Genomic DNA, 14,775 nt, shown 5'->3' with positions numbered 1-14,775 from the left:
TTTAATATCCCTTTATGATAGGGTAAATAACAATCACCCAAAGATGTCCACGTCTTAATTCCCAAACCTGTGAATATGTTGCCTTGTATGGTAAAACGGACTTTTCAGGTGTGTTTAGATCCTGAGATGCAGGGTCTGTTGTGAATTATTTGGATGAGGTCAATGTAATCATAAAGGGCCTTATAAGAGGGAGGCAAGAGAGTTAGTCAGAAAAAGGAGATGTGAAAATGGAACCAGAGATTGGAGGGATGCTCTTTGAAGTTGAAAAGGGGCAAGGAATGCAGATGGCCTCTAGACTTTGGAAAAGGCAAGGAAATAGTTCTCCCCTGAAGTCTCTAGAAGAAACTCAGCCCTGCCACCATCTTGATTTTTATACTTCTGACCTCCAGAATTGTAAGAGAATAAATGTGTGTTCTTTTAAGTCACTAAGGTGTACTAATTTGTTACAGTAGCAATAAGAAATTAATATACTTTTTATTCTCTGGAATTGCATTTTTCTATCTTCATGCTAGGTAGCTTAACTTTTCTAGAAAGTCCTTTGGATCATTTGGATCCTATTAGGATGTATACCCTCCTGGGTAGGCCAGATATGGTCTTTGGGATTATGTGACTGTTTGTTTAGGAGTTGGGGAATAGAATAGAAATGGGAATAGGCTTTGGTACCCATGTCTGAAGTTGCTGGACATTCTGAAAAGCAAGGATACTGCACTATACATGAAGAAGATAACAAATGTTGATAAAGAGGTGGAAAAAATGGAATCCCTGTACACTATTGGTAGGAATGCAAAATGGTGCAATTACTATGGAAAACAGTACAGAGGTTCCTCAACAAATTAAAAGCAGGACTGCTGTATGATCCAGCAGTCTCACTTCTGGATATTTATCTATAAGAATTAAAATTAGGATCTTGAAAAGATCCCATGTTCAATGTAGCACTATTCATAGTAGCTCAGATGTGGAGAAATCTTAAATAGATAAATAAATAAAGAAAATAGGACATAAAGGGCACCTGGGTCACCTGGGTGGCATAGTTTGTTAAGTGTCTGGTTTGGTTTTGGGTCTGGTCATGATCTCAGGGTTCATGAGATCAAGCACTGCATGGCTTTCTGTGCCCAAGACTGGGAGTCTGTTTGAGACTCTCTCTCCCTCTGCCCCTTCCTACTGCATGTGTTCTCCTTCTCTCTCAAATAAATAAATCTTAAAAAAAAAGAAAATATGACATACGTTTAAACATGTGCACATACACACACATGCATATATATGCTCAATGTAATGTTATACAACTTTTAAAAAGAAGGAAATCCTACCACATGCAACAGTATGGATGAAGCTTGAGAATATTATGCTAAGTGAAATAACCCAGTCACAGGACAAATTCTACATGATTCCACTTACGTGAGGTATCTATAGTAAAGTTGTAGAAGCAGAGAATAATGGTTTCCAGGGGCCAGGGAGAGGGGGAGATGGGGAGTTGCTAATCAACAGGTATAAAGTTTCAGTTATGCAGAATAAATAAGTTCCAGGGACTTGTGCGACACGTGCCTATGAGTTAATAGTACTGCATTATGTACTTAAAAATAATAGAATAGACCCCATGTTAAATGTTCTTAGTTTAATAAAACATATATAGAAAGATTTTTCCTACCCAATATACCAATAATGTCCGCAGTAAGAGAAGATGCCCATCACTTTCGGCAGAAACTTTTTTTTTTTTTTTTTACAGTATTTTAGCATTACCTGGTGTAGCTCCTTGGTTGAGGATGTGGGGATACTTGTCACTGTAACATTGTTCTTGGCCTTTGGGCCAAGCAAAAATTGAGAAACTATCCAGTTTTGATATTGGGTTATATAGCTACTGCATTATGCATTCAGGATTCACAATCCAATTTTGGCAATGCTGGAGGCAAAGAAGTAAAGACTGATCTACCATTGAAATGTAGCTACAGGCTTTCCTCAGTCTACATATATTGTATTAACGGAGACTGGTGCATGTCAGAACCAGAGAGCTGTGTCCTTGCTTTACATGGTAGCTGAGTTATCACGGAGCCGTGCAAAGTCAGGATGTGGTTCTTATATTCGCTAGTTTCAGTTAACACTGTGCCATGCAAAATGAGGACTGTCTGCATTTTCTGTCTGAGTGACTTTAAGCAAGAGAAATATGCATGCTTTGTTACTGCACTAATCTCAAAAGACTTAACATTCTCTGCACTTTGGAATTCTTACCTGGCTGTGTGGCTCAGATGAATGCTCTCAGTTACATTTGGGAAGAATAATTAATAATGAAAAATATCTTCCAGGAATATGAAGGAAAAGAAAGATCTGAATATAAAATATTCTAAATTATTCGTGATAAATCAAAGCGTATTATAAATTTGAAGCTTAGCTTTGTTTTTGTTTTTTTAAATCTGATCAAATGAATAAAAGAAAACAAGACTGTCTGTAGAATATATACTGACTAGAGACCATTCTGTCATTGACTCTAAGTCTCCAGGTTAGAAGACTCTTCCATTATGTTATAATCTCAATTAATTTAGTCATATAACATCAGTGCATTTTATGCTCTCATTTCAGTCAGTTTCATTTCCTTTCATTTAATAGTATTTTGAGAAAGTGATATTGATATTATAAACATTGATTCATATCAGAATTTTGGTAGCATCAATTGAAATGGAGCTGCCCAGAAGAAAAATAGAGAAATCATATGTCCTGTTGCTATTTCTGGTTACCATTCTAATCATCATTCATCATTTCAAAAGCAGAAGAAATAGGAAATGAATTGGAAATTGACTTCTTGTGATTTAGAACTTGGTGAATGAATTTTTTCCCCAAATAGCAATGCAGGGAGTTTGTCTGCATATCCCTTTGATTCAGATTAGACTTTGTTCTGGAAAGTTTGCATATCTGATTTTAGAGTGCTAGAGATACTTGTTTTTTCAAATTCTCAATCTATCTGATTCCTCCATGGCTGTTATTTCCAAAATTAAGATATGATTATGAAATACATAACACTTAGCTGAAAATCCCATGCCAAACCCTCCGAAACTGTAAACTTAATGAATTTGACAACATTTTATCTGCTCTCTTTCCAGCTTTTTGATTATCTTAAAAATTGTTAGTGTTAGTTGGCTTAATACCTAGAGTCTGGTAAGGTAAATATTTATTAGAAATATTTATTTAATATATATATATATATTTTAATAAAGTATTTGCTGTGTTTAGTTTTTCAGTTCACAAGCAATTCTTTCTTACAGTTATTTATAATTCAAAATGATAAATGGCCTTAAGGTACTTTGGTTTAGTCAGTAGAATTACAGATTATAGTTGGGAGGACAGGTGTATTTTATTTTTTCTTCTAAAAAAAATCACTTCAGATAGAATAATCTCCAGATATTTTTCTGACCTGGTAAATATTTTCGGCTATTATTTACTGAGTTACAAATAAAACCTGTCACTTTAACAGGGTAATATGTTGTATTTTTTTCCTCATTATTTATTTGTGTTTTGTGTCAGATAGGGAAAGATTAAGTATAAGTGGAGTTTAATTATAAACTAAGATCACAGCAATTGAATCTAACTCTTAACCAACAATGGCTGATAGCTATATCTCCCATAAATTATGTGTATCCTGGATTATAACACTGATACCTCTTTTAAGTGTTGGATCTTTTCTCTCAGTTGCTATTGCACATTTTGAATAGGCTGAAAGGTGCCCACCATGAAGATGTGATGCCAGATAACACACATGGAACTGGAAGAGGAGTAAATTGTGATAGGTTCATGGTATGGATTTTATTCACTAAATAATTCTAGCAAAAACATTGCTCAAATTTTAATAGGAAAAATAAAAATTATATATTTTAAAATAGTGTGAAAATTTATGATAACCCAAACCATAAAATGCACGGAAAACTATAGGGTGGATTGAGGAGGTAAAATATAGGATTTAGGATCTTTTGGCTTTCAGGGAACATACATTCTAGAAATTTAATGAAGATTTATGCCTAGAAATAATCCATATCTAGGTCTTATCCACATGTATTCTAATCCATATCTGTTTCAACATGTCTCAGTATGTAATCTGTCAATAACCATCTTTATTTTACTCAATTTTAATCTAATCTGTGTTTATGCATCATTTCATGTATAGTAATAACTAGTATTTGTTGACAATTTACCTTAAGTTACCAATAAGTAACTTTCCATGAACTATCATAATTAGTTTTCCAAGGTCCTCCTAAGATAGATACTAGGACATAGATCGACTTATTTTACATGAGGAATATCAGGCAATTGGCTCAAGTTCACAGAGCTAGTGAGTAGTGAACATAGGCTTGAACCTGTTCTCTTGATCACTAAGGTATTTCTTCTTTCATGTGTGTTGCATTTTGCAGGCTTGAGGTAGAATTGAAGGGCTGTTGACCCTCTTTAAGGCAGGGTTTCTTGGGATGGTGCCTCTGTTGTGTTAACAAAAATATCTGGTCATCAGTCTTGCCACCCAGAAGTTCAATTTCTGCAGTAAACTCCAAGATAATCAGCTTCTCAATGGTTGCTTTACACTAATGAAACAAACATATAATGAGGATGAAAAATCTATTAATATAGGATAACACACATTTCAAAGTGATCCCACTAATGTCACCCAATCAGCTTATTCTCTTTGCAGGAGAAATTCATAGGAAGCTAAACTCAACATAAATTTATCAACTTACTTTAACATGTATTGGTTGTTCTTTATGGTAACTTCTGAGGATACAGAGATAATAATAAGTACAGTACTGAGCTGATTTAACCCTCAGTTGTTTTTTTTTTTTTTCACCTGGGTAAAATGACCATTATAAAATGGTGTAGTAAAGTTGTGATAGAGTTAAGTACAAGATGTTGGGATTAATAGCAGAACCAATACTCTAGCTTGAGGGACTCAGGAAAGTCTCCTGAGAGGAAGTGATGCCTGCAGTGGATCTCAAAGGGTAAAATTTATCCATAGGAGGGAGGTGGCTTTCTAGACAGAATGATCTGTGGTGCAGAAGCATAGAAGTTAAAAACAAACAAAAAAGCAAAAACACTTGACACAAAAAAGGGAGTATAGTGTTCATTATGATAGGAGTATAAGGATTCTTTTGAGGAAGTGGTAAAAGGAAAAATGTAGTCCAGAATGATATAATGAAAGACCTCATTGATACTCTTGATATTTTTTGTTTTTTTCTAAGAAGAATGGGTACTTAATTAAGAATTTTGGGTATAGAAGTAATCTGTACATACTTATATTTGAAGCACATCATTTCTAGAGTACAGTTTCCCAAATTTTAGTTTGCATCAGACTCACTTGGGGGCCTTGTTCAAACACAAGTTTCTGAAACAGCAAGACTGCAGTAAAACATAAGAAAATGCATTTCTTTCTCTCTCTCACTCTCTCCCTCTCTGTCTTTTTAAAGAGGGAACATGCACATATGGGGGTAAGGGAGGGGAGAGGGAGAGAGAGAGAAGTAGGTATGCTTAGCATGGAGGTGGGGTGATCTCATGACCCTATGATCCAGTCACCTGAGCCTAAATCAAGAGTCGGACACTTAACTGATTTCACTACTCAGGCACCCAAAGAAAATATATTTCTGAATTCCTATGTGACACTGATGTTACCTGTCCCCAGATCACTCTTTGAGAACAGCTTCTCAGGAGTCAAGATTATATGAGCATGAGTGTGAAAAAAACAACTCAAAAAATACACTCTTTTGGTAAAACCAGCATTTTGGGGGGGGGTGGATAAAATGAGGTTTTTGAATAAGATAGTGAATTCAGTAGTTATTAAAAGTAGGTGATAGATTGAATTGAGCTAATATTTTAGAAGGAAAAATTAACTGAGTTGGTATATGGATACGAGGGTGAGGGAAGACTTTATCAACCTCCAGAGATCAAGATTGGGCAACTGACTGTTTACTGGAAGTACCAACAAGATAAGCACTAGAGGAAGAAATTGGATGGGAGGTGTCTGGCCATAGTAATGGGAGAGGAGGAGAGGAGATGGTGTCTAATTTGGACATACTGAGTTTGAGATAACAGGGATGCATCAGTGTGTAAAAGTTGGCAAAGAGGAGCTGATAGAGACTGAGTCAAGATGCAGCAAAAGATTTCCTTTATCATCAGCCATATGGAAGGGAACAGACAAGAAGAAAGCAACACCCAAAAAAATTCGTAAAGAAAAACGTTTCAAAGAAGGTACTCCATGGAAAAGGTAGAACATTTAATCTCTTTGGTACTTTCTTCAGAAAACCCTGTTTCATATAATACTGTACAGTAATGTCTTTGAAACATATTAGATTTCTTGTTTAGGTGTGAGTTTGAAGATAATACTTTGAAATTAAAAATATATGGCACAAGTCTTTGGAATTTTACTTTTTTACTAAATTCAGTGGCATTCAGTCTCATACCTGTAGGTCAAACAAGGATATTCTTTTTTCCCATCAGAGATGATCCATTTCACTTCAGGAAAACTCTGCTTGCAGGGCCATTCATTCTTTCTAGAAATATTGAATAAGTATGTTTTCTCCCAAGTCACCATGGGTCTTGCCAAGAAATTGTCCTCATTTTTTCCTCCACACCTCCACTTATTTAAAAGAGAAGAATTGTTAGAAATTATTGCCTTTGGAGTCAGCCTATTTAGATTTGAATACTTATTTGCTGTATGATTTTGTCAAGTCATATAAACTCCTGAAGACTCTCTGCCATCTTAAAAATTATGGAACTAACGGCTAAACGAGCTAGGATGCTCTTTAATAAGGCAGTAGAGTTCTTTATACTGTGTCTGGTATAGTTAATGCTCAATAAGTGTTAATTACATTGTTACCCAGCCAAGGTGTCAGGAAAAACTTGCCAAGTGAACATTCAAAACCAAAACCAATTCTGGAAACATGAAATACTGAAACTTATTGTCACCCTAAAAATCTCCTTAACACCTATATAGTGTAATTTTAGCACCTTGTTTCCAGAATCCTTCCTCATGTTGCTAGATTGAAAGATCTACTTTTACTCTGAGACTGACATACTCTTTGACTGAAAAGATCCTTGAAGTCAGAGACATGTCATAGCCTCTAGATTCCATACACCTGATTCTGTATGATGCCTTGCACTTATTATGTGTACAGTATACATACACCGACTAAATTGTCTGTCATTCTGATTCCCCCTTAGATTCTGAAACCTTTGAAAGCTGTGACCTTGACTTATTCATCATCATGCTCTTCATGTTCAGCACAGTGCCTCAGTCAGTTATTGTTTTATGAAAGAATTCATTGTGTGGCTTATAGAAAATTCAGATTCAGGCTAGACTGTGCCCAAAGTAAAAATATAGTTATTTTCCTTTTTTTTTTTAAATTTCAAAGAATGACTAAATAGGGCTCTTTCTGGCTTCCATAGGAAAGAAGATATATAAGATTGGTTGTGTGTGTTCCCTGCTTCTTCTCTGCCTCCCAGGAAATTTACCCTGTAAAGTTTCCAAGGAAACACTAACAGCTTAAGTCTGGTAAAGGAGAAAGATGCCTCATTAACAAACTCAGTTTCATTATTTGGATGCTTGCCTCAAGGAGATGCTGTTCTGTGATGGAAGATTGTTTCCATTAAGCATTGTGTGAAAAACTGAATGATTTTTTTGAGGAAATTTCTTCTTCTGTATCTCTTTCCCAGTGCTGTGAACCTACACACTAAGATGTTACATAAAAACATTATTGACTTGTAGTTCAATGTATTTGAACTATTTATTATAGCTAAACACATAGGTTAGATAAAGTTTTCAAGCATTCACTGTACAATGATCAAGGCATCAGGTCTTTAATTTGAAGTATTGACAGTATTTCATCAGAAGATAAATTTAATGTATTGTTTATTGTCTATTAAATCATTTTGTATATTTTCCTTCTTATGAACTAGAAACCCTGGGAATATAGAAATTTATTGCCTTAAGATAAGATAATACAGAATTGAGTGCCTCTTCCTTTAGGAGGATGTCTTATCAGTAATGTATAATGGAAAAAATGTACATGGTGCTTGGGGTTATAACACTTGGGATTCAGAGATTCTTTGCAGAATTTACCAGCTGTTTGATCTTGGGCAAATCATTCAGGCATTCTATAAAGATGGGTTGTGCAAACACTATTGCCTTGAACCATCTTTCAAAGTAATTTATTTATATAAAAAATGAGAAATTCTTCATTTATATACTCTGCTTTAGCTTTTTTATGTATAAAAATGATACTATGTGCTTTATTGGGTTATTAATCCATTCAACAAGTATTTATTGAGTTCCTGCTGTGTGTCAGCTATTCTAGAGGGTGATGAGAGGTGTTCATCCTTTGTTGGACTCTTGACAACATTGTTCTTTTTTTTTTTTTTTTAAAGATTTTATTTATTTATTTGAAAGACAGAGATCACAAGTAGACAGAGAGGCAGGCAGAGAGAGAGGAAGGGAAGCAGGCTCCCTGCCGAGCAGAGAGCCCGATGTGGGGCTCGATCCCAGGACCCTGAGACCATGACCTGAGCCGAAGGCAGAGGCCCAACCTACTGAGCCACCCAGGTGCCCCGACAACATTGTTCTTTTATCTTACTTCTTTGGACTTAGGATTGGTTAAGACTTCTACCTGTTAGTAGTCCTGGTGCATTACCATTCCTCTGGATTCACTGAACCATCCATACCTCTTTAAAGTATCCTTTTTTTTTTTTTTTAAGATTTTATTTATTTATTTGACACACAGAGAGAGATCACAAGTAGGCAGAGAAGCAGGCAGAGATAGGGGGAAGCAGACTTCCTGCTGAGCCGAGAGCTGGATGCGGGACTCGATCCCAGGACCCTGAGATCATGAGCTGAGCCGAAGGCAGAGGCTTAACCCAACTGAGCCACCCAGGCGCACCTCAAGTATCCTTTTATTAAATGCTCTTTTATGATGTTTTTGAGTTTGCTATTTGTTTCCGGATGGAACTTTCACTGATTTAGATAGGGAAAGTCTGTCTGAGATTTTACTACTTAAACTGAGATCTGAGGGAGTGAGGATATCTAGAGATTGAACATTCTAAGCAGCATGAAAAAATATGTGAAAGTTGACCCTGCAGTAGGATTCCTGTTTGGACGGTTTCTGGAACAGCAATGAGATCAATGTGACTGGGGGGCATGAAAGTGGGGTAATGGAAAAAGGATGATATCAGAGAGATGGCCAAGGCCAGATCACTACAAGGCATTGCAAGACATGGTAATAAGTTTGTGTTTTATTCTAAGATTAATGGGAAGCCATCAGGGAGTTTGGATCTGGGGAAGAATCTGATCTAGCTTGTATTTTGAATGGATAGTTCCAGCTGCTGGGTAGAGAAGATATGGGGGATAGGGAGACAAGGACAGATGGAAAGACGAGAGGTAGGCTATTTTCTTTAGTCCAAGGGAGAAATTTCACCAATAGTGGTCCAAGGGATTAGCATGGTAAGAATGTATGTGGTAAGGAATAGTCAAATTCAAGCCATATTTTAAATAGAATTGGAAGGATTTGCTGATGCACTTGGACCTGAGTAGTTGGGTGAATGGTGATGTCAAGATGGAGAGCACTGGGACAAGAACTTAATTTGTGGGAGGGGTTGAGGTGGAAATTAAGTTTGATTTTTGCATTGTAAAATTTTATATAGCTAGAGAATAAGTTGAAGTTGAAGATAAAATTTCAGAATTCATCAGCGTACATGATATTTTAATCAGTGCTAACAAAATCATATAGAAGGTGAAACTGAATGGAAGCCACGAAAAAAGTATTGAAAGATAGATGGGGCAGTCAGGTTTGTTGATTGTACCTTAGAGATCAAAGAAAATGATGATGGAACATTTACAGTTGATTCAGCCATTTGGATATCAGTGGCAACCTTGATAAGATTGCTGTGATACAGTGGGGACAAAAGCTGCATGAAGAAAGAGTGGAGATGAGGAATTTTGAGGAATTTTTCTCAAAGGGAGAAAAATGCTTAATTTTAGTATTTTGCATATATATGAATTTTGTAAACTTCGCTACAAACATAAAATACCTCATCAAATGTTTTTAAATATCTTGGAGCAAATAATATAATCATTCAGTAAAAATGGTTGATATATATTGCTTATTGATTTCACTGTACTGATACATTTTGATAGGCTATTTTAATGTACTAAGTGTACTCTAAATTCAAATTGAATCAATTTCCCCAAAAGCATTCTTAAAATATTCCCAAACTTTAAATATATATAAACCAAATTTTAAAATATCAGTAACTAATAACAATATTGTAATGTTTTAAGTATTTTTATAATATAAAGTGGCTTTTTAGAAATGTAAAACTTGAAACTTGATATTAACTTTAAATGTAACTATCAGATTTCAAGATATTCTGTGTCTTAAGGCATGAACAATGTTAGACTCAATGGACTTTTAAAATTTTATTTTCTTTATTTTTAATCTATTTGCTACCCAGTCTGTTTTAACAGCTTTTCCTTGACCATAACTGGCTAATCCTACTCTTTAAGTATAAAAATAAGGATACAGCAAATAGCCCTGAGGGAGACTTCAATCCCAATAACCTCTTTTTTTCCCCCTTACTTCCATGTGGGGGAAGTAAGACTTAAACATCAAACTTAATGACTTGCATTGAAAACCGCATGATTAATCCCTAGGCTCCATTATTGAAAGTGTCTGTCAAGGGAAAAATTCTGTTAACTGTTGGGAGTAGGGCATCGTGGGGAGGGGGGGGCACAGCTGGGCAACCAACAGCATCAGTGGTGCACAATGTGGAGTTTATTTTAAACCTCTCCTAATGTGATAACCCGAGGTCCCCCCTGCCCTTAGATCTCCTTCTACTTAGCGCTCTGACACTAGTCACTGCACTTGCAGCTCAACCTTCCCAAGACTTGAGACTTCTGATTCATGAGCCAGCCTTCGCTTACCAAGGAGCAAAGCTTTCCCACATTAGAGGAGGCTGCCTTCACACAGCTTGCGTCAAGGACTGGCTAATAGCCTCACTTAGCTATTTGATACCTGAAGAATAAGTGGAACTTCCATTACCCTAACTTTTTTTTTTTTTAAAGATTTTATTTATCCACCTGAGAGAGAGAGAGAGAGAGAGGAGGAAGCAGGCCCCCCGCGGAGCGGAGAGCCCCATGCGGGGCTCGATCCGAGGACCTTGGGACCATGACCCGAGCTCAAGGCAGAGGCTTAACCCACTGAGCCACCCAGGCGCCCCAGCCTACCCTAACTTTTTTTTTAAGAGATAAAGTTGTTTACGTAGTTACGGAGCACCTGTGTTGCTCAGTCAGGTAAGCGTCTGCCTTAGGCTCAGGTCATGGTCCTGGGATCTTAGGACGGAGCCCCACGTGGGGCTCCCTGCTCAGTGGGGAGTTTGCTTCTTTCGCTCTTTCTCCCTCTCTGCCTGCTTATGTTCTCTCACTCTCTCTTCAAATAAATGAATAAGTCTTTAAAAAGAAAAAAGGATCCTATTCTATTTTGTTCTGTGTAGATGATGGCAACACATGTAATGGAGGCTATGTAATAGTGGTAGTAAGCAGCAGTACCTGAGCAGTAGCATGTGGGCAGGTATTGGTTCGTTTGGCATACTTTTATAAATTGAACTGGGGAGCAATGAGTTAAATGGATTCAAAGAGTGTATTACATATACAACATAAACAGAGTCACCGTGGTGTCCACTCTCCATATCCCCAGCAGCGTTAGGGCTAGGTGAGACAAGTAGGGTGCTTAGGGCACAACATTTGAGGAGTCACTCACTCCTAAGATTGTATAAATGCCAGTCCTATTCCTATTGGATTCTAAAGATAAGGTGCCTAAGGGACAAAATTTAAGGAGGCACTCATTTTCAGGATCCCGCAAATGCAGGGTCAGCACTTGTGTGACCCTCATAATTAATGCCTCCCTAAATTGTATACCCTAGACATGTCATCAGATGCCTCACTCTAGTACTGGCCTGGACCCTCGTCCCACAGGATGACACGAAATTGGATGGACCAGATGACAGACAACAAGGAAGGAGAGGTTACGGGGGAGGAGCCAGTCCCATAGTGCACCTAAGCAGTTTTACTGCCAGCAGATGGAGCTAGGGTGGGGAAGAGTGAGGAGGAAAGTTCCATGCCTCATTGGTGCCAGAGAGGTGAATGAGATGCAGCTGTATGAAAGCTCTTTATAAGACTGCCTACCTTGTTCTGTTCTTAGGAGGCTGACAGAACATTCCACCAAGATGTAGCCCTGCCTACTGTTTACCTCTGCCTATTTGGTCCATGTGGATATGTTCAAGGTAACCAGAATGCCAGGGTAAAGCTATTCCCCTAAAACTGGTATTAAATAAATTCAAGTTTGCAGTCATTCAAATATGTTTTGTAATACCACTTCATAATAGCTATATGAGACTGGGTAAGTTATGTAAACTCTTTAATTTCTTTTTATTCCTTTTTTGTTTGTTTGTTTAAGATTTTTATTTGTTTATTGGACGGAGAGAGACAGATCAGGAGCACAAGCAGGGGAAGTAGGAGAGGGAAAAGCAGGCTTCCCCCTGAGCAGGGAGCCCGATGCAGGGCTCCATCCCAGGACCCTGGGATCATGACTGAGCTGAAGGCAGCCACGTAATGACTGAGCCACCCAGGCGCCCCAACTTTTTAACTTCTTAAGTGAGAAAAGAAATAAGTACTCTATAAGTCTGTAATAATGTTAATGTTTATAAGGCATTTTACGGGTACATAGTATTTACTATGTACTTCAAGTAATAGATATTTTATTAGATCTAAATGAACTATTAGATCTAAATGAAGCTATTAAATCTAAATGAACATAATATAGTTAAATTCTGTAACCTAATTTAAAAAAATCAGTTTATTTTGAATGTTTTAGTCAAACATTATTATAATAACTAATAAACTTTCTAGGAAATTGATACTTTTATGTCTTGATATATTTTTGTTGTTATCTCCATAAAAAGATACCTAAATAACAAGATAGATGGATTTGTTAAGAATTTCAGTTATATTTGCAGAAAAAATATTCAGCAACCATCAAAAAATGGACTCACTTTTAGTTATGTGTAGTGTTCCTCAAAAGATTGATTTATTTCACCTATTAATTTTACAACATAAATGCATTCATGAACACTTATGCTCATTATTCACACCTGAAAAGTTTATTTTTGCATCGTGATAGATAAGCTGTGTTTAATTTGGGCATCCATCCAAGTAGGACGCTTTTTTTCAACTTATACTCAAAATAGCATATGAGCTCAAGAAATCATTTTTCATTTAAATGAATAACCAGAATAAGAATGTACATCTGTACTCTGTTTAGAGCTATGAGTTCCTAGTTTGCTTTAATTCAGCATGTTAAAAAATCATGACTATCAGTGCCTTTTGCATTCATCTTCTAAATTTTACTTTTGCTTTATTTTTCTCAGGGTGGTAACTGTCACGAAAGGCTTAAAATTTTAGGAATCTGAAAATTGATTCAATTTATCTAAGAATGATAGTAAGAAATCTTTATGATATGACTTTAAAAATACGACAATACATAAATAAATGGCTAAAGTGCTTTTAATCTGAATCAATTTCTCTGTTGTCTGTTAATGAATTAGAAGTGTTTCTCTTTAATGTACTTTTATATAAAGTCTTTATTTTAGAAAGGCATATATTAACTCAAAATATACTTAACATCATTTTCTTTCATTTTAAATGTACTTGGAAATCACTTTTTGTATGAATAGAACTTTGTTTTTTGTCATGGTTATAACCGGTGTATTTTCAAATGGTGCAGTGATTATGCTTTATTTTCTGTTGATCTAGTGTTTCAGCCACTTTACTATCTTATGTTGTCAGTTCATTACATGAAATTCTAAAACAGGTTTAAAAATTATAGTTTACCTTTGGATTAAAAAATGCTTGTGAGTTTATAAATATGTTTCACACTTTGGTTTTATTATATAAGGGCATTAAGATTACTTAGATGATTTAACAGGAATGTTAAAGAACATATTAGATCAAATAATTTAGGTGATTTGATTGTTCATGGTGTGCATGGTGCTAAAATAAAGAATTTCAACAAGATGAAGAGGGAGAGCCTTTTACAAATAGACTTAACAATAATGCAGTCATATTAATTAGGATCTTTCTGTTTTGAGAGCCAGAAACTTAAAGTTGCAGGTGGGGAGAACATCTAGTTTCAGAAGTCGCTCAAATGATAGAATCAAGGGCATGGACCCGACCATTATATCTTCCCAAATCCATATTACCTTAATTTTCCATAAGGCTTTGGAAGCAATTTGAAGCAATTTTTATAAGTCTCTTTTGGCGCTAGAGTGAGGGAGAGGAAGTTCCTCAAAGGGATGCTGAATAGGGAAAAACATTATGTACAATATATTTGTTCCAGTGCAGATAACAATTTTCTTGGCAAGTATTCCTTATGGTTGCCTTATCTTTTATGGCCCTTGATAAAATATGCATACAGAAATTCATCACCCGTTAAGTTCTTGCTTGAAGTCAGCCTTTTCCAATGGAAACTTTCATGACATCATTTATTCCTTCCTTCTCCCTTGTCCTGCTTTTAATGTTGCCTTCACATGCTCATTTCAGCCCTGTATTTTTTGTTAAGATTCCCTGTTTTTGAGACACCAGGGACATAATGATGTGATTAAGTCCCAAATGCATTTGTAGCATAAATCTTCCTAATGATGTAAAGGTATTGGCTGTTTCTCTGGTCACAGGCATTTAATTTTCTCTTCCCTCAGTCTTCACTCAGTTCT

At 36.2% G+C, this 14,775-nt stretch overlaps 1 protein-coding gene across 12 annotated transcripts in view; it reads left to right on the top strand.

The window, feature by feature from the left end:
- Positions 1-14,775, top strand: part of PPFIA2 (PTPRF interacting protein alpha 2) — a 497,227-nt gene that overhangs the window by 72,569 nt on the left and 409,883 nt on the right. The gene's annotated exons all lie outside the window — the stretch shown is intronic.

Source organism: Mustela lutreola, chromosome 8 (assembly GCF_030435805.1).
Source record: "Mustela lutreola isolate mMusLut2 chromosome 8, mMusLut2.pri, whole genome shotgun sequence".
NCBI lineage: Eukaryota > Metazoa > Chordata > Mammalia > Carnivora > Mustelidae > Mustela > Mustela lutreola.
Note: the sequence above shows the minus strand (reverse complement) of the source record. Positions and strands in the feature narration are given on the sequence as shown.